General features: G+C 43.4%; 2 protein-coding genes across 20 annotated transcripts in view; one reads left to right on the top strand and one right to left on the bottom strand.

The window, feature by feature from the left end:
• Window positions 1-16,383, bottom strand: part of MAPKAP1 (MAPK associated protein 1) — a 185,951-nt gene extending 169,568 nt beyond the window's left edge. For 15 of the 17 annotated variants that reach the window (XR_014559940.1, XR_014559941.1, XR_014559942.1 and 12 more), the window contains exon 1: window positions 16,200-16,378. The gene's annotated coding sequence lies outside the window, so the exon portion shown is untranslated. Of the gene's footprint in view, window positions 1-3,284; window positions 3,734-16,199 lie in introns of those variants that run through there. The other 2 variants (XM_083721202.1, XM_083721203.1) reach the window with 2 other exon arrangements.
• The window catches only part of PBX3 (PBX homeobox 3), a 229,479-nt gene continuing 223,989 nt past the window's right edge, over window positions 15,653-21,142 (top strand). For 2 of the 3 annotated variants that reach the window (XM_083721224.1, XM_083721229.1), the window contains exon 1: window positions 15,653-16,086. The gene's annotated coding sequence lies outside the window, so the exon portion shown is untranslated. Of the gene's footprint in view, window positions 16,087-16,466; window positions 16,487-21,142 lie in introns of those variants that run through there. The other variant, XM_083721233.1, reaches the window with a different exon arrangement.

Below are 21,142 nucleotides of genomic sequence, written 5' to 3'. Positions count from 1 at the left end.
TGCCCAGGTTCTATTCATGGAGGGTTATAACATAGGAAGAGCCCTTCTGGATCAGACCAAAAGTCCATCTACAACCAGAATCCCCTTCTGGCCAACTAGGCACCTACAGGAAGCAACAAGCAGGACCTGAGTGCAACAGCAATCTCCCCACTTGTGATTCCTCGCAAGATTGTGGAGGTAGAACACAGCTACTATGGCTGTTCACACCATCCTCCATGAGTTTGCCTAATCTCCTTTTAAAGCCATCCATGTACATTGGTGGCCATTATTACATCTTGTGGGAGCAAATTCCATAGTTTAGCTTTGCATGAAGAAGTGCTTTCTTATGTCACTCCTGAATCTTTTAACATTCAACCTTTTTAGATGGTTTCAATTTCTAGCATTATGAGTGGGAGAAAAACTTCTCTCTATCAATTTTCTCCATACTGTGCATTATTTTATAGACCTCTATCACATCTCCTCTTACTCACTTGTTTTTCTAAACTAAAAATTCCTGAATCTTGCAGCTGTTCCTCCTGGGGGAGTTGCTCCAACTCCTTAATCATTTTGGTTTTCCAGCCCTGCAATATCCTTTTCAAGGTGTGGTAACACAGGTGAATGCAGTCAGACCATTGGGTCCACCTAGCTCAGTACTGCTAACACTGACTGGCAGCAGCTCTCTAGTGCAGACAGGGAACAGGAGAGAAAGAGAGCTGCCACAAAAAACCTCCCAACCTGACACTTACTCAACACTTGCCTGCCTGGCACCCAAACCTCACACTGTGTTCTCAACTTGCTACCCAGGAATCTTCTCTCTCCCTTGCCTCTCTTTCCAAGCTCCACTGTTCACACCATCTGCTCCCACCTTCCATGACTTATTGCTGTTAAGCTGGCACTGAAACCATGAGAGAAAGGGGAAGAAAAGCCTGCTAGTGCAGTGACAAACTCAGCAGTATTTCTTCATCCACCAAAGACTCCCCTGAAGAAGGAAAGCAATCCCCAGTCCCCCATGCATGCTCTGCCTAATTAGGTCCAGAAATCAAGGAGTTGTGATTCAATAAGCTGTTCCTTCCCAAAATCTGAATGTGCACTCCAGCTTCCCTCGCTCAGTGGAAGGGGCTTTAATTTAAAGAGAGGGATGGTGTCCCAGGGCAGATTTGATAGCTCTCACAGATGTTTAATTGTCAGGTCTGGAAGACTCTCAGGGCTATCCACTGCACATGTGTTCAACTGGAGTTGTAGCACTTTGACACCTTTGGAGACCCATCCTATCTCATGCATTAAAAGCTGAAAGGGACTACACCAGCTTGGAACTGAGGTAGAGCCTGGCTGCTGGATCAGGCTAAAGGGCCATGTATTCCAGCATCCTGTTCTCACAGTGGCCCCCCAGAGGCTATTCAGACGCACATAGGCGGGATCTGAGCACAGCAGTGCTTTAGATTCACAGCAACTGGAATTCAGAGGCATACTACCTCCTACTATGGAGGAAGAACATAAGAAGACACCTACTGTATCAGGCCAATGGCAAATCTAATCCAGTATCAACAGTGGGCAACCAGATACTGTTGGGAAGCCCACAAGCCAGATGGATGTCTCAGTTCCTGGGAGGGCTCACAGGGTTGGCTGTTTATGCCCGTGGTTCTACAGGGGTACAGAAACACAAAAATGCAGAATGTGGTGCTGCATGGAGAACTCAGCTTCTTGAGAATATCAAAGCTCTTTTCTCTCCCAAGGTTCTAGACCTTATGATCATGAACATGTATGCTTCTGAGTCTGTACCCTGAAGTGTCAGAAACCAGTCGGGTAGCTGACGATTTCCAGTCATTGAGGGACTAGAGCACCCATGCTCTTCATTGCTCCTTGGCCCCTTTCAAACAATTAGCCAGGCTAGAACAAAACATTACCCGAAGCTGTAAAAAAGTGCAGCATTATACAAAATACAAGGGGGTGTCCAAGTTATTTAGCAACTGTGAAAAAAATGCCAAAAATTAAAATCATACACCCAGAATTGCTAGGATACACAATTACGCATACACAATGTAACAGGACATAGAATGCTCCCTATTTCCCAATTCTCACACTTATAAATCAATCCCTCAAGCAGTGTTTGCAGAAAGAGGAAATAATTCTATGAAAGATACTGAAAATGAAAGAACTTTGGCTCTGCTGAGATACACACTTTATCAACGAAGCAAGCAACTTATAAATTGAGCAGTTGTAAAAATGGAAGCAGTCGTGTGTGTGTGGAAGAGACACCGGAAAGCAGGCTCATACTGGGGACTGCAAAGCCACACACCATTTCCCACCCAGTGCACCTAAATCCTCCCGAGACCCAAGTGCCTGGCAAACCCCTGCTGGGCCTGGCAGACCTAGCACTGTGACTACAGCATGAATATTTGTATTAAGTGGATGGAAGCTATTGAAAGCACCTTATTTCAAGGGTGACAAGCCTACTCTATAGACACAGAAACCAGAGCCGTTGAAGTAGAAAAGCTGAATTGGATTTTTACAGACTCACAGGCTCTTCACTATCTCCTCCTGATTTGGAAGAGGAAGGAAGAGGAAGAGCTGCTGATAAATGAAAGTCTGTGTTTTGTTTTTAAAGGAGACAAGCCTAGTTCAGACGTAAGAGGAAACCACAATTTGTCCTTACAAGCATGAGCTGATACCAGTCTTTGGCTCACATGCAAGGGGTGGAGTCTTAAAGAGTCTTTTCCTATCTTGCTCCTTGTTTTGCCTGATTTTGGAGCAACTTTGGTTTGTAAAAGAAGCAGTTCATTAACAAGCCAGGGTACCAAACCAGGATCAGAATGCAGCATTTCCTATTAACTTCATGCTATTTTTTAAAAGGTTAAAAACCTTTAAAATAAAGGAATTGTTTCAGGCAAATCATTATTGTAAGAGCAGTCCAGCAGTATCAGAATGAAGAATTACCTACTCTAGCATTAAGTTGCCAGTACTGAGCAGCCAGATGCTTCTGCAGAGCTTTCCAAGCGTGGCATGAAGGCAAATGTCTCATTGGCTGTTTGGCATTCATAAGTATGTTCCCTTTGAACATGCACATTCCATCTAACTACTGTGGACAATGACTGTACACAGCCACAATGACGAAGTTCAGCCTCCATTATAGGAAGCAGTTACCCTCTAAACACAAGTTGCTGGGAATGACAAGTGGGGAGAGTGCTTTTGCACTAAGGTCCTGCTTTTGGGCTTCCCATTGGGACATCTGGTTGGCCACTGTGAGAAAAGGATGCTGGAACTGATGGGAAGAACTTTCTGAAAGTAAGAGCTGTTTGACAGACTACCTTAGAAGGTGGTGGATTCTCCTTCCTTGGAGGTTTTTAAGCAGACACTGCATGGCCAACTGTCATGGAAGCTTTAGTTGAGTTTCTTGCATTGCAGGGGGTGGAGCTAGATGACTCTTGGGATCCCTTCCAACTCTACAATTCTTTGATTATATGACAAACAATGGTGACACATTAGCCACAAGCAATCTGGCCACCGCATTTTGCACCAGCTGGATCTTCTGGAGCCATTCCAACAGCAGTCTCACATAGGGTGCATTACAGTAATCCAGCCTCGAGGTTACGAATGCATGGACTGCATTAGTCAGACCTCCTCCACCAGGTTTCCACCATAGTGATGATAGTAGATGGGCAGCAAGTACAGATGCTTTAACAATGGTGTCACATACTGTGACTTAGTGAAAGGCAGAGAGGCAGCTTCATATCTTCGCCAACTCCCTTCCAAATCACCAGCCTTAATAATAAAGAATTCAGGACACTTAAGTTAACCATTCACATCAATGTGGCCTGAGAATGGAGAAGCTATGTTCAATCAGCACAGGCAGGCAGCCCTCCCTGTGTTGCCATTTTGAGATAAGAGATTTATTTGCAGGGGGGTGGAGAAGGCGCTACCTGCTCAGCTTTTGCTGGCACTGAGAACTTCAATAAAGTCTAAAGCACCTCAAAGGCCAGGAATGGGGAAAATAAAATAAAACAAACCGCCAAACTCCCCATCAAAAATTACTGCTGCCCCATCAATATGTCATATAAATGCTGGTATGTTAATTGTGTATTTATAAGATTGTTAATGGTTAGTTAATTTACCTCCCACACTATTATTGTACTTGAAAATGATTTAATGTCTGTTGAGGGAGTTAACAACATGTTAACGGCAGATGCAGCGGCTTATTTATTTATTTATCTTAATCTTTCCATGCTGAACCCCGACTTCAGGATGCTTAACTGCTCTGGGCTTTCTTGCGAGGTTTCTCACAAATAGCTTGGCTTTCTTTCAGCTGCAAGGGAGTCAAGGGGACAAAAACAAAACTATTCAGCTTTGATAGTCAGACGGATATGCAGCCCACCACTGCTTACCAGATGTTTAGGACAAAACAAACAGAAGATGTCCATCAACCTATGAGACTGCCTCCCCTCATTATCCCTGCCCGACAGTTGTGCTCCTCAGGTGGGGCATTGTTAGAACCACATGCTCCCAAAGTGGTTTTAGTTTCCTAGCTCAGTTCAAAATGCTGGTTTTGACCTATAAAGTCTTAAGTGGTTCAAGACTCTGGGACCCCATACAAATTGACAAGGACCCTGCAATCATGACCTAGAGCACTTCTTCGTGTTAACCCTCTATGGGATGTCCAGAGGGTAGCACCCACCCCACCCCCTGCATGTAGAATGCTCTCCCCAGGGAGGCACACCTGGTACCATCTTCATTCAGCTTTAGGCAACAAGCAAATACTTTTCTCAGAATTTAGGCTCTTAATTTGAAGGGTGGCACTGAGATCTTTTTTAGTGAGAATTTTATTTAGTTGTGGTTTTTAGCCTTTTTTCTGTATTGCTGTGATTTCATACTTTTATTGTGGTTTTTATTGGTTTTAGTGTAAGTCGTTTTGGGTTACTTTGGAAGAAAACTGACTAACAAATATAGTTAATAGTAATAACAGAGACAGGGTTTTTAGTGTTGCAGCTGTGGCCTTCTAGAATTAGTTATGAACTAAAAATAGACAAGGGCCTAGTGTCTTGATATTTAGGAGTCTACTGAGCACATTTTCTCTGTTTGCTTAAGAAAGCTTTCCCTGAAGTGTGACCCAGTCATTTTATGGAATAATGTGATGGCCTGGGAATCTGATTCAGAGGCTGAACCTGAGGAATCCCAGCCTGCACAGGAGTCCCCGCCTCCAGGGCCGGCTGAGCTGGGGTAGGGGCTTGAATCTGAAGGGCCCTCACCTGTGTGGGATCCTCAGGAGCAGACACCAGCTGAATCCGCTCTGGCTCCAGAGGTGATTGAGGACCCATTGCCTGCAGGTGCACCTCTCCCAGCCCTGTCAGGGGAAGGTGAGGTTGCCTCCTGAGTTCCTGACCACGCCCAACTCCTTGCTTTGGACCTCGCTTCGCCCCTGACAGGCAGCCTCCTTACCCTCGACCTAGACCCGGACTTAGACCACACCGCAAGGTAACCCCCCCCCCCAACCCCGGGACCAGCACAAATAATAACTGTTCAACTGCATATATGGTTTTGTTGTCTTTAGTTAAATGAGCCTATGGGGTTTTTTTGTATTTTATCTTTTTACACTGCATTACTAATATTTGGTTATGAAGTGGTTTATAAATCTGCAAATTACTATGTAACTAAATCATGCCCTGCCTTGTGGTGCCTTGGCTATGTCGTCTGATACAAAGCCAGGCTAGTTTGGTCTGACCCAGTAAGGCAGCCCTTTTATTTTTATTTTGGAACTTTCATCAGACAAAAGCTTTGATATTTAAGCACTGGGAGGGGAAGTGATCCATAGCACCAATAATAATAATAATAATAATAATAATAATAATAATAATAATAATAGCAGCCCTGCCTGAACCTACGTTGCACCAGCAATTTGTTTTGGGGGGATAGAAGTTATCAATGACTGCATCATCACAAAGACAGAAGCATTGTGACATTATACGAGTGTTGCAGGTGGACACAATCAAAAGCTGGTTGACTACAAACAGGAAATTGGAATCTGAAAAATAATTCCTTTCCTCCCTTTATTTCTCTTCAAATTGTAGCCTCTGGTCCCATGTGTTCAAAGAAAGTAAATCTGGATCCAGCTGTATCTGCTGGGCCATTAGTAAAGAATGGCTCCCCATTATATTTTTTTGTGGGGAGGGATATGTACTTTTCTTTATACATGCATCGGTTTTGAAAGAAGTGTCACGTGAGCACAACACAATTCTTACAATCTCAAAAATACAGCAAGCAAGGAGAACAAAACAAGTTTATGTAAGTTAGAGGGTACCAATTCTGGATGCAGAACACCTCCTTTTAAATACAGGTTTGTGGTTTTACATCAGTGCCTTCAGTGTTAATCACATGACCAAGAATGAATACAAAACAGAGTGGCAGTGGAAGAGCAACAGTAGTGTGATAATGCTAAGCAATGGTTTGTTTAGCTTAACTATGGTTTGTCTGAACAGTCAAGCCCAGCCCAGCAGACTAATGAAGCTTTGTTTCTACCAGCAAACCACGATGCAGAACTATGGTTTATTATTGGCTTGTGAATCATGACAAGCTTTAAGCTATAGCTTAGTGCTGTGTCTAAAACCAACAGCACCCATCACTGGTGCTCATGAAAGTACAATAACAGCATGAGGCAAGTGAGGCTGGAAAGCAAACAAACCTCGTCTGCACATTTGTGAGATGGCTCAAATCATGGCTTTAGTGTCATGTGTGAATGCAGTCAGTGGTTAAGAGCAAAGCAGCGCTGTGTACAAATTTCACCTCACTGAGAGGCCTTCAGCAAGTCACTCTCTCTAGAGGCCTCAGTGCCTGCCCTCCCCCATCTGAAATGTGGGGAGAATAAAATTGACTGAGTTGTTGTAAGAACTACACAGAAACTAGCTCAGTTCAGCAGCCAAATACAAGCTCTCTCCCAACACAGCCTGCCTTTTATACTTGTCATTTGGCTTGCCTTCAGGATCAGTGAGAGTTGGGGCAAAAATTCCTTAATAAACAAAACAAATGAATGCCTGGCTATCAATTAGTACATATATAAAGCTGAAAATGTAGCGCTGGCTATTATAACATTGGTGGTAAGAGAGGAATATCTCCCTGTCAAGAATCGTCCACTCCCCCAAAGCTGATATTCAGTGGTAGACTGTGTCAAATGCTGGAAGGAGTATGTCGCTGTCATGACTAATAGCTATAAAGACTATTGGTGGTGTGTTTTGCTGCTGTTTTCTTAGGTTTTTTATGGGCTATTGGGTGGCTTTGATTGAAATGCATTGCTATTTTTTTCTGATTTTGTCTATGTTTCCAAATGTTGTAAGCCACATGGAAATGCCTTATGTTTCTCAACAATGAATGATGGCATAGTGGTGGTATAGTGGCTTGAGTATCAGATTAGAACCTGAGAGACCTGGGTTGAAATCCCTGCTTAGCCAGGACACTCACTAGGTGGCCTAGGGCCAGTCAGCATAACCCACCTCACAGGGTTGTTGTGAGGATCAAATTGGGAGAAATAGTATCACGTATGCCACCTTGGGCTCCTTGGAGGAAAGGAGGTTAGGTACTTAATTCGTTCTGGAGGTCTGTTCTTAATCTGAAACTGTTCTTAACCTGAAGCACCACTTTAGCTAATGGGGCCTCCCGCTGCTGCTGCACCGCCGGAGCACGATTTCTGTTCTCATCCTGAAGCAAAGTTCTTAACCCGAGGTAATATTTTGGGGTTAGCGGAGTCGGTAACCTGAAGCGTATGTAACCCAAGGTACCACTGTAAATAACAACAAAAATATTTGTACTAGACAAGAATCCTCCATACCTGAGAGAGGTGAACAAGAGGGAGAAATGTAAACACATCAGAGCAAGGGATGAGACAAATTATGCAATTATAGGAACTAGTTACAGACTACCTACTTAAAAGAACTGTTGAGCTTGAGCCTTATCCGAAGTCAGACCACCGGTTCAGATAGTCGTCCAGTTTTGTCTACCAGAGCAGTGACTCTCAGAGGTTTCAGGGAAAGGAGGGTCTTTCTCAACCCTTTCCCCTAAGATGCTTTTTAACTAAAGATGCTATGACTTGAACCTGGGACTTTCTCCATTCAAAACTGAGCTATGCCCCCTCACTATGTTCCAACTCCTACATATCTGAGAGACAGAGAAAGGTAGGTAGGTAGGTAGGTAGGTAGGTAGGTGAGGGGGGAGAGGAAGGAAGTCACCAATTTAATACATTTGTTTTAAAAGAAAACTTTTGAAAACAGCCTTAGAAATTGTAAAGCAGGAAAAAATGCCTGTGCATAGATGTCTTTCAAAAACAGAATTGCAATCTACCACTGAAGATATTAGAGTCAACCAACTTTGATTTTTAATCAATTGGCTAAACAGTTACAACTGAATACATTTGCTTGGGATGGGGAAGTGAGCAGGTCCCATCTTAATCACTTTTACTAACTCTTTGAATCAGCTCAGTGTTGTAACTCCCAAAGAATCTTTTGCGAGTTCAGGGTCCCATAAATCTATTTGAACAGCTGTGGTTTGTTGACTGCTCAAAATCTACTTTTGCTGTCATAGGTGTACAGCAAACTAGTCAGTCAAACTGCAATGCTTTATTTACTGAGTTTGAGGATCAAGGAATACCACACAACCTCAGGTATTATTTTCCCCACCCCCCATACATACATATATACACACACCTACCTCTATTGCTTGTCCCCATCTTGTGGGAGCTTTGCTTGTCAATAAAGGAACTCCTTAGATCAACAGAGTTATCCTCCCATCAATATTTTAAGCAAATAAATAAGTATTTGGCTTGGGGGGGTGGGGGAGGGAGAAAATTGCAGCACTTATAAATTAGGCCAGACAAATCCGTTTCTCGACTCCCGCCTGCAAAGAGCATTCTATCAATATAGCGAAATGCTAATCTCCTAATTAACAACCTAATTAGGTAATTATGGCTTTGCAGAGGGACGCCTAAATGAAATATGACAACATGGTCACCTCTTTATATGGCACCTGTGGGCCTTTTCAGCTGTCACTGTGAAGAGTGCAATATCAATTGGAACAGATGACAAAGCAGTGTCATTTTTCATTCTGATATTGCACTGAACAGTACAGGATGGGAACAGTTTGCAAAGAGAGAGAGAGAGAATCTTGTCTGATTTAAATGTGTAGGAGGCAGCTTGCTTAATTATGTTTAAACCACCAAGAACAGGATGAAATTGTGCATAGTGGCAGGACCGGATAAGGCATTGGGATATCACCATCACTACCATCACATTAGTATCCTGACCTGCTTTTTGAAGAGTGTATGGTGGTGTTTGTAGGATCCCCCATAGTATGACCTCACAAATAACCTGCAAGGTAGGCTAGGCTGAAAGCCTCATGGCTGAGCTGGATAGAAGCCCAGGTCTCCCCATTCAAGTCCAGCTAGTACATCACAAAGGCTCACATTTACAATCCCATACAATACTTATTTTGATATTTACCATATATCCTGGCTGTTAACCTTCCTATTCATACTCATTAGACCAGGGGTTGCCAACCTAGTGCCTGTAAAGGCTTTCCTGGGTTTTTCAGAGTCTTAAGCTTACATTTTTTTAAAGAGGTCAGCCTCTATCTCTCCCAGAAAGGAAGTTATGTAGCAAAATGTGAAGGTACTGTATCGTCTAAGTGATTACTGTATAATGAGAGTGTGATATGGCCACCTTGTACATTCTTATTAGTGCTACAGAATGCTCTCTGTTGCTATTAGATAGTAACACTGTGTGTGTGTGTGTGTGTGTGTGTGTGTGTGTGAGAGAGAGAGAGAGAGAGAGAGAGAGAGAGAGAGATAAATATCACACTAATGCATGATTTCCATAATCAAAACCAGCAGAAAATAGCTGACTTTCCTTAGTAAACATAAAGTTGTCAGGGGTGGTTGTCTCTTTTACTTCATGTTATGCCATGCTACCTATGGCAGCCATTTTGTGACTGGCATCCACAGCACTCTTCCAAAATTCAAAATGTGCCAACTTGTTCAAAAAACGCCAGCACAAGATTGACAGTCAAGGATCATGTAGTGAGCTTCAAGGGATTTGAATATATGAAGCTGCCTTACAGTTGTTATGCCCAATACAGTCTGCTCTGACTGGCAGTGACTCCCCAGGTTCTTAGGAAAAGAAACTTATCCAGAATGCAGCTGCCAGACTAGTGACTGGGAATAGCCGCCAGGACCATGTAACACCAGTCTTAAAGGATCTACATTGGCTTCCTGTATGTTTCTGAGCACAATTCAAAGTGTTGATGTTGACCTTGAAAGCCCTAAATGGCTTTGACCCTGTATATCTGAAGTCTTCAGCCACATCATTCAGCCTGAACACTGATATCTAGCTCTGAAGGCCTTCTGGTGGTTCTCTCACTGAGAAAAGTGACGTTACAAGGAACCAGGCAGAGGGCCTTCTCGGGAGTCGTGCCCGCCCTGTGGAATGTCCTCCCGTTAGATGTCAAGGAAATAAACAACTATCTGGCTTTTAGAAGACAGCTAAAGGCAACCCTGTTCAGGGAAGTTTTTAATGTTTGATGTCATATTGTGCTTTAATTTGTTTGAAGCTGCCCAGAGTGGTTGGGGCAACCTAGTCAGATGGGAAGCATATAAATAATAAGTGATTATTATTTATTACTAGCTGACCACTGTGAGAACAGGATGCTGGACTAGATAGGCTGTTGGCCTGATTTAACTGGCTCTTCTTACGTTCCCACACCTGCTACTCAAGTTACTTTTAAGATGCAACACCAGGGATTGGTCATGAGACCTTCTGTGTGCAAAGGAGGCTCCAAGACGTGAACTTGGTGCGAATGAACAGAATGTAAAAGCATTTGCAGCGAGGGATGACAGAGAGTACCAAAAGAATCAGAAAAGGATATGAAGTCCACATATTTGTCTGTGGTTGGGAACTGAAGTAAGTCAAGAGAATGTGATTAGTATTTGTTCACATTATCGCCATTGAGTTTTTAAAGTCAATAAGAAATATGCAATTCATTACTTTAACATTTTGACGTTGCCTTAAGATTGATTTAATGTATGTTACATAACACACCTAAAGAGTTACATAACTTACATTAAATAGCAGACAGCAGGATGAATGATGTAGTATTTGGCAGAAATAGAACTGTAGTGGAAGGAAAACATGCTGTCTGTGATGCACACAGGCTAAAAGGTAAATTGTTGCCTTGTTAAACGCCTAGCTGCAGTCATTGATCCAGGACTGGGGAAGTTTTAGCCCTCCAGCTGTTGCTGGACTACAACTTCCATCAGCCCCAGGGTAATGCAAGTTGTAGTTCAGCAACAACTGGAGAGCCAAAGATTCCCCACACCACCTTTGATACATGTGCTGGTGTATCAAATGGCTAAGAATGGCTATTTCAAGTTCTATCTTGTTTAAATTAAGGGTGGGGAACTTTTGGCTCACCAGATGTTTCTGGACAAAAACTTCTATCACCCCTGGGGCTGATGGGAGGTGGAGTCTAGCAACATCTGGAGGGCAACAGGTTAGCCTTCACACGTCCCTCAGAGGAGATAATCACTTAATCATTAATTCCAGTTTGAAGCATCAGACCAGCTGCACTGAAGGGTGACCTCACACACCCAGGCACACAACACAGGGCTCCCCGCAGTACTAAGGGAAAAGCTTGCATTGAAGCAAGAGCTAGACAGCACATCTGTGGGCAGGAGAAGCAATGACTTAAAGCACCTGACTTGGAAATTACACACACAAACCTTGGCTTGAAAGCTGTCTGACATCACCATACTAAACCACTGAAGAGCAGAGAGAGGGTGGTCTCAGTTTCTCCCTGGCAATTTTGGCCCAAAAATGTGCTGAAGAGTTCAGCAAACAATCAAGCCAAACCTAGACACCTTTTCTGAAAATCACCTGCAGTGGAAAATAGTGGAATCTAGGTCGGAAAACAAGGACAGGCATTAAACGGCTCGCACTGGTAACACTCTAAAAAACTATGCTGCTTCTGACTCCAGCACCATTTCACACTAACTGTGCTCCAGGTGAAAGACAATGAACAGCTAGGCAAGTGACACTGGCCCTACTACCAAGACAAGACTGTGTGTGTTTTTGCATGTGTATCACCACACTGAGGTGAGCAAAACTCAGTGCCAAACAAAAAAGGAATCCTGCAACCTGTCCTAATTACAGTCGTACCTTGGTTTTCGAATTTCCATTCTGGAAGTCCATTCAACTTCGGAAAATGTTCGAAAACCAAGTCACAGCTTCCGACTGGCTTCAGGAGCTTCCTGCACTTAGTTGGAAGCCACATTGGATGTTCGGCTTCCAAAAAACGTCTGCAAACCAAAACACTGACTTCTGGGTTTGTGGCGTTTGGGAGCCCAAACATATGAGTAACAAAGCATTTGAGAACCAAGGTATGACTGTATTCAAATTTTCATCCACAAACTTATTGAACACATCATGCTTAAGACTAGCTACAGGGCAAGGTGAGAAGCAATGCTGGGGGGTTGGGGTTGGGTGCAGAGGTCAAAGCTCTATCCCCTGAACCCAGAAAATCATATTCCGTTTCCCCCGGGTTGTGACGATTTCTTCAGCTACGTCCTTATATATATTGCTTCTATATCCTTCCCACGCCAGGTACGGTCGACAGACCATTTGTGAGAGTGCAGGCTCTCCATGTTTCTTGTATTGTCTACTTTTGGTTTGAAATAGTATAAGATTTTTTGCCTGCTTTTTCCTTTGGGGCGTTTCTGCAGCTTGTGTAAGAGAAATTCCCAGTTCTTTATAACTCTGTCTTGAGAGTACCATCCCCGGACTAGATTTGGGTTACTTTATTCTGCCCGTATATTTGAAGGCTTTGTTTGAAGGAAACTCGGAGTGTTGTAATTAACCGCAGTTTTAGATAACCTCAAGTTGTTTTGGAAGGCTTCAGCGGGATTTCAAAGGGGCTTTCGAAGAGCCTCAAAGGAAGGGAGGATGTTTAAAATGCGGTCCAGCAACTCCCGGAGTCCTTATCTGGCTGAGATATAAGCTCGTTTGCCGGGAGTGTGTCTTGTATTATTTTTTAAAAGCTCCTACTCACTCTGCTGAGGCTCACAGGAGACTTGCTTCAGGCACCATCTTCTTCAGCCTCCTTTATGGCTGCTTCTGCCTATATATTTACTTATAAGCTCATAGCCATATGCCTATTTTCCTAGTTTGGCTTTCCTTTAAAAAGTGAAAGGCAAGATTCTCAGGGCTCCTTTTTCAGAGGAGGAAGCAGCAGCAGCAGCAGCAGCAGCATTTACATCCCACTCTTTCTCCAGTAACCTCAAAGTGGCAGTGAATACAGGCTACTACTCCATTTTATCTTCACAGCAACAGTGTGACGTAGGCCAGGCCAAGCAGGCATTTGAACACAAAGCTCTCCAGCACTGTCACTGCTATGCCATACTGACTCTCCCATGTTTCCCAGAGACTCCAACTAGAATAACATTAGGATGCTTTTGAATTTGTTTTTGTCACCCCACCCCAAATATTTCTCTATCGTTTACACTTTGCATTTTTTCCCCTTTATTTGCTACTTTTTCCATGCAAGCATTCATTGAAATATATGTGTGACAACCAACACACAAAACATGTGCTTAATTCCTTTGCAGAAGTGCTTTTCCATGTACCGGGCTTGTACTAACATGAACGCCCCTTGCAACTTTTATCGCAGCTGCCAGTTGCCCCTGTGGTTTCAGGAGCATGCAACAGGAGAGTCTGGTCCTGAACACTGGGCAGTGGGCCAGCCGTTGCCGTGAGCCTCTTTCTTTCCTCCTTCAAAGCAAAAAGTCCCATCACAGGCTCCTAACACAGAGAGTGGAGACTGTCATGTGTTAAAAACAGGGATGGGCAAATTGAAGGCGAGATTCAAGGGCTTTGCAACGGGGGAGTTTAAACTTGATTTAAGTAGCTTCAAAAGAGAGGGGAGATTTGAAAGTCCACCTGACAGCTCCCGGAGTCTTTTACTGATAAAAGTTGGCGGTTATTTTCATAGGTTGAGCCTTTTTATCAGGGTAATTTGATAATTAGAGCTCCTCCTCACACAGAAGACTCAGTGGAGACTTGACCCGGTGCCATAATCTCCTGGCTATTTTATTATTGCGTGTTACCTACTTACTTTCTGATGTGGGTAAGGGGTGCACAGCCAGCCTCCAATATTCTGTCACACTTGAATGTGAACAGAAATAAAACTCTAGAAAGGTATTGTGCAGATGAAGAGGCAGGACTGTGTGAATTAGGAGCTAGTGGTAGAGTGCAGGTTTAACCACCATTTTTTCCTCCTCCTATGCAAATAGCCTCTCTAGGAGCAGATGGCAACAGAAGGCACTGCAGTTGACCATGCAACTGTATCTAACGTTAGTCCTGCTCAGAGTAGACCCACTGAAATTGATGGACATGTCTAACTTCAGTGCATTCATTTCAGTGGGTCTTCTCTGAGTATAACTTAGTTGGATACAACACAGGGTGCCCTGAGCCTTAAGAACAGGGAATACACAGTGCAATATGTCTCTGTACACCCTTCCAAAATGTCATCCCTCTGCTTATGTAGAGAGGAAAGATCATAGGTCAATGGCAAAGCAATTTATTTGCATGTACTTTGAGCACAATGTTTTTGTGGACACAAGAAGAGCCCTGATGTATCAGGCCAAAGGCCCATCTAAACCAGTATCTTGTTGTCATTGTGGCCAATCAGATGCCTACGGGAAGCACATTCCCCACATGTGGTTTCCAATAACTGTTACTCAGTAGCATATAGCCTCCAACCATGGAAACAGGGCATAGCTGGGATATAAGTGCAATAATAATTTACAGTTTAAAATATATAAACAGCATATAATAAAGCAAATACCAATTCTAAACTACATAATTTTCACAACAAAGCAGCTAACAGCTATATCTTCTCTTCAAGCACCCTTGCAAACACAACACAAATTCCCACCTGATATTTAACAACCCTAATAAATAATTTTAAAATATCAGAGCACAGATTACTGATGCCAAGTCCTCCAAATCCAATTAGGGGTGTAACTGGGTTACCTAAGCAGGTAAAAAGTACCATAAGACTCTATACCATGAGACCGCTTAACAGCAATTGATCCAACTCCAGTAGATCTAGTGAAAATAACGAACATTGTTAACTAGGATTTATTAATTTCAATTGAGTAGAACATATTTGGCAACAACCCTTGATCCTTCAGATGGGGTGCAACACCCCCCCCCCCCCGATTCCAGCTGAACTGAGACTGAGGAACCACCTGCTAATGGTTCCCATACAAGTGTCTTGTATGGATTAAATCCCATCTTCAATATTCTAAATTGAGATTATCCACAAAAGATTTATTGGTTTAGCCAAAAAAAGTAAGGGGGGGGGAGTGACAGCACAACCCTACACATGCCCACCCAGAAGCTCCATGGAGTTTCACAGGGCTTACTCACAAGTAAACGGGTACACAACTGCAGCCTAAGTGAAAACACAATGGAATGCTTGACCAGATGGGCACTGGATGCAATCCAGTAGGGCTCCCCTTACGTGCTTACAGATCAGTGGTGAACACAGTGCCCTCCAGATCCTGCTGAACTCCAACTCCCATAATCCCCAGCCAACATGACCAATGGTCAAGGATGCCGAGGGTTCCAAGTCCAACAACATCTGGAGGATACCCAATTGACAAACACAGCTCAGAGGCAGAGCTACGTGCACCGCCTAACAAAACGCTGCAGGTTCAATCTCCGACATCTCCTGTCACGAGTCGAGTGGTGGCAAAGACCACTGACAGGGACCCTCCATAGAGCTGCTGCCAGCCAGAGGAGACAACACTGAGTTCGATGGACGAACAGCCTGACCTGATTTAAGGCGTACGCCTCTGGGAGATTGTGCTGTTTTTTAAAACTGCACGTCGTTTTAAATCCCAGCAGAAAGTTGCCGGAAAGCAGCAGACCCGGGCTGGTGCCACGGAGGTTGCAGAGGCTGGGACCACATCCTTGACCAGTGACAACCCGGCGGGGAGAGCGGGCGAGAGGAACAGACCCGACACTGGACCCGACACCTCAGCGCCGACACCTGGGTTCCCTCCGAAGGGGCGGCGCACAGGTGGGAGAGTGGGCGGGACCGGTAGCCAGGACTCCTGGGTCCCCCTGCGAAGAGAAAGGGGAATCTTGTGAGGGGCACTGAGACCGGACCCCGGGACCCCGCTCCCCACTTACGGGCCTGGCGGGCGCCGCCGCTCCCTTCCCTCGGGGCTGAGTCCCTCGTCCTACTGCCCCCGCAGAGGAAGAGGGCGGAGGGTGTGAGGGGCGCGGAGGGTGGGGGCTCCGCCAGGAGACGGAGCAGCCGCTTCCGGGGCCACAGGAGACGCCTCTGACGCCAAGAGTCAGTAACAGACGCCCTAACCCGGAAGCGGTGGCTCCTCCATTCGGAAGTGACAGGAACTAAGGGAAAGCGAGGCCGGCCGCCCGCCGAGTTTTCTACGCATGCTCTTCATCATCATCGGGTGAGGAAGGAGGGGTAGGAATCCAGAAGAGACGGAGACACAGAGCAGACCGCGTCCTGCGTATGCGCCGAAAAACTCTTGCCTCTGGAGGGCTGGGTCCTGGGTCCTAGCGCGCTCTTGCTTCATTAGCTTCCCACCCTCCCTGTTTTCCGGCCACGCTATGTATGGTTCTTTGACTCGTAATGAAGGAAATGGGACCTGGGTTATTCTGCGAGCAATCAGAGCAGGTCTCAGATAATAAGCTTGCTTTCTGGGGCTTGCGGTTTTCTTACAAGTAACAAGAAGTCCTTTTGAGCATGTGCAAAGTGCATGTCTTTACACGACATGAGTCACCACAACTAGCCAATCGCATCTTGGGACATTAAAGCAAGGTCAGAGGGGTATGGCTTTCTGGAGAGGCTAGAACCCTGCACTTCTTGTTCCAATATTAAGCTTATTCATGTGATAAGGTGTAATGGCACTGGATTCTTTCTACACGCCATACTAAGCGCTACAGAAGTACAGGTACAGAACATGTGTTTCCCTTCGCGTATGAGAACACCACCTGAGAAAGTTTGCTTTGCTGCAAAGTTATTAAAGATGCAAGAGCCCTACTTCTCAGAATATATTAGAGCTGAATTAATTCTACTACTTCTTTTATATGTAGCTTTTCTTCCATGGAATGCCATACAGCATGCATGTTTTCTTCGCTATTTAATCCTCAAAACAACCATGGTAAGTAGTTGAGTCTGAAAGACAGATACAGTGGTACCTCGGTTTACAAACCTAATCGGTTTCTGAAGTCCGTTCTTAAACCGAATCCGTTCTTAAACCGAGGCACGCTTTCCCTAATAAGGCCTCCCGCCGCCAGTGCCCTTCCACCATTCGGTTTCCATTTGTAGACTGAGGTAAATTTCGCAAACCAGAACACTACTTCCGGTTTTGCAGAGTTCGTGAACCGAATAGTTCGTAAGCAGGACTGTTCTTAAACCGAGGTACCACTGTACTGGCCCAAAGTTACCCAGTGAGCTTTGTGAATGAATGAGGGTTTGAAGTCAGGTCTTCAGGGCCTTAGTCCAATACTCTAAAGTTCACTGCACTGATGCCCCCGCCTCTCCCTTTCCTGAGTCTCCACTTTATTTTAAATGCAAGCAATGCTTTCCCTTCTACTTATGCAGTTCAAAGGGAAAGAACATGCTGGCTGCTCCTTTCTTCAGTGAGAAGTAAACCTACAATCATTGTACCGCCGTACGAGTGCAAAAGTAGTCAAATAATTGATAAGAAGAAGAAGAAAAAGAGTTTGGATTTGATATCCTGCTTTATCACTACCCGAAGGAGTCTCAAAGCGGCTAACATTCTCCTTTCCCTTCCTCCCCCACAACAAACACTCTGTGAGGTGAGTGGGGCTGAGAGACTTCAGGGAAATGTGACTAGCCCAAGGTCACCCAGCAGCTGCATGTGGAGGAGCGGGGACGTGAACCCGGATCACCAGATTATGAGTCCACCACTCTTAACCACTGGCTCTCACTAGCACCTGGTGCTAGTTTATAAAGTGTATAGTTACAGAATCATAGAATTGTAGAGTTGAAAGGGACTCCTGGGATCATCTAGTCTAACCTTGCCATGCAGGAATCACAACCAAAGATTCTATGACAGAAGGCCATCAACTCTGCTTAGAAACCTCCAATAAAGGAGAGTTTACCACTTTATGAGGTAGTTTATTCATTGTCAAACACTTTCAAAAAGTATTTAAATAACTAAGCAGAGTCATATCAGACGGCTTGTAATTCTGTGTGCTCCTATTTTAGTATGTACCGCTACTTCCTGTAAAACACAAATACAAAATTTCTGGATAAAGGCCTATTTCAGAAATGGAGAACCTGCAGTTACTGCTGGGCTACCAAAAGTCCCAGCCAGCATGACCAATGGTCAGGAATTATTAGAGTTGTAGACCAGCAGCATCTAGAGAGGGCGACAGGTTCCCAACCCCTGCTCTAGCTAGAGATAAATTGATATACCACACATTATAACTATCACATTCCTGCCTGAGATCCTACACATGTCTAACTGATTTCAACATGACTTAGTCCCAGGGAAATGTGCTTTAGGATTTTAGCCAGTTTTAATGCTTTTTTTAGGCTATAGTCTTAATATGATTCATTAGGGAGTAAATCCCACTTCAAACAGAGCTTTCACTTTTGAATTAAGATGCATAGGACAACAGTGCTTGTCTCCTGTTTCCTTAGTAGTTGGCAACAGGTAAGAGAATAGTTGTTGATTCCAGTTGTCCCTTCCAAAAACAAAAATAATCACACACTCAGAACATTTTGTCATATGCAATGTCCAAGGATGCTTAATTAAGAGTGTCTCCAATTATATATGCAGCACTGCAATAGGGACATTGCAATCATAAATAAAGGCAGACATGGATAAATTCATAATTAAAAATGCATTAGAAATTACAAGCATAATTTATTTACTAATACACATTGGAATAAATTTGCAGCGTAATATTTTTAAATGTGGCATTAATAAATAATGGTAAACAGAATGTTCATATAAAATATTTTCATAAATACTTACAGTACAGCATGCCATGCCATTATAGTCACCACAAAATAAATTTTATATGGCAGGCAGGTTTTTTAAAAAAATGTGTATGTGATCCGTCTTGAAGTCACTCGGTGAAAAGAAAAATGTAACCCAAAGGATTGTCAGGTATGATTGGAGCTTGGCAACTTTTGTACATTGAGGGTGAATCTCATAAGTTTTAATATGTCTTAAATCCTGACACCTTAAATCCTGACATCATGAAAACAACTTCTGTTCAAAATGAATGTGCTCTGGCAAAGACTGCCTCTGTGCATCCCTCTACTGATTTCGTTAAAAGGCATATGCAGGGTTCCGGTCCTGTATAAATCCCACTGAAATTAATTAATGGAAGTGATTCAACAGCAGTGCTTGCTGGGTTGTAGCCCTTCGATTCAATCTCCAAGGTGCTGATCTTTACCTTGGCTTGACTACTACGTACCTTAAGTACTCACTGCTGCCCTATATATTACCTAGGCTTTCTTGAATCAATAGGGACAATTAAGATATTTACCTTAAAGAAAATAGTTAAAATATGGATTTATAATCTAATTAAAAAGTGTAACAAATAGACCCTTTTCACCTATGCATAAGATCCTACCCTCAAGATCCAGCCATAGTTAAGCATTGGTTTTAATGGGGGATGGATTTAAAGGTATGAGGCTAAATATGTTTTCTCTTGTAAAGCTCAAGAATTAGATCTGACTTCCTCTAAACTAGGGATCCGAGCTGCATTAAGAAGCCTCACGGACTTCAGTAGGACTTCCCTCCAACAAAATACTATATTTTACTTCTGCTAGCTGTGTACAGCTTTTAAAGGAACAGGAACAGTTTCAGAAAAAAGCTGGAATCCTTATAGAACCCCCATATTTGTGCATATCACAGCAGCTCTACAACATAGCCTAGCTCCAAAGTGCCCTTTAATGTTGCTGTTTTTTTAAAGGCAATCCATGCCTATGATGAACATTCAGTTTAAATTATCGTACTCCAGTGTTATTGGATTACACTCTAATAGTGAGCATATTTGCTCAGATAGCAAACCTCACATTTGCTGAATGGTGCTTTCATGATTTCCAACCATGAAATCCTATTCCTTTTTTTACTCAGAAGTGCCACTGAGTTCAGCAAGCTTGTCAATACTGTCGTATTATAGTATTGCAATCCCAAACATGCTAAGGGTAGCCACAAGCAAGAGGATACTTTTGGTGGCCCAGAATACTTTATGTAGAAAAGCTCACAGCCTGTACCTCTATTGGTTGTTGTTTTTTCTGGCACCAGAAAAAACAACTTCTTCAAACTTCTTCCAGACCTTTTAAGTTCTTGTTTGAAATCCCTCTGGCAAGATTGGTGGTCTTAGTTATGATTTCTTTTTTAAAAAATATTTTTTATTAAAGTTTTCAGATTTTACATTTCCACATTAATATCTTTCATTATACCCATACATTCAATGACTTCCCTCCTTTCCCTTCCAAGGTTCTTTTGATTTACCCATAATTTCTGCATATTCTTGTATATCGTAGGGTTGCCATATTTCAAACAGTGAAAATCCAGAAAGAAAAGTTTTTGAGTGCGTCCATTTTTCCCTGATTTCCACCCAGACCCTGCTGCCGACTGCAGTACTCTGGATACGTCTGGGGAAACCCTATGTATATTAATCTATTTCAGTCTCCCCCCCCCCCATTTTACATCCCTTTTAAATATGTTATACTGTTTAATTTACCTTAATACTGCCAGCGTTTGCAACTGTGAATAATTATTTTCTACTCACAAAAAAATTCCTTCTCTTTAAATACAGTGGTACCTTGGTTCTCAAACACCTTGGTACTCAAACAACTTGGAACCCAAACACTGCAAACCCAGAAGTGTTCCAGTTTGTGAACTTTTTTCGGAAGCCAAACATGCTCCATTTTGAGTGTTACGCTTCCGATTTGAGTGCTACACTGAGGTCTGTCTGTTTTTGCTATTTATTTTGCGTTTTTGTATTTGTGGCTCCTTTTTTGTGACTGTGTGAAACCCAGTTCAGCTACTGATTGATTGATTGTGTGACTGCAGTACATTGTTTATCGCTTTCATTTTATGGATCTTTGA

Source organism: Podarcis gaigeae (assembly GCF_964106915.1).
Source record: "Podarcis gaigeae genome assembly, chromosome: Z".
Classification (NCBI taxonomy): Eukaryota; Metazoa; Chordata; class Lepidosauria; order Squamata; family Lacertidae; genus Podarcis; species Podarcis gaigeae.
The sequence above is the reverse complement of the archived record's forward strand: the minus strand, read 5'-3'. Positions and strand labels throughout refer to the sequence as shown.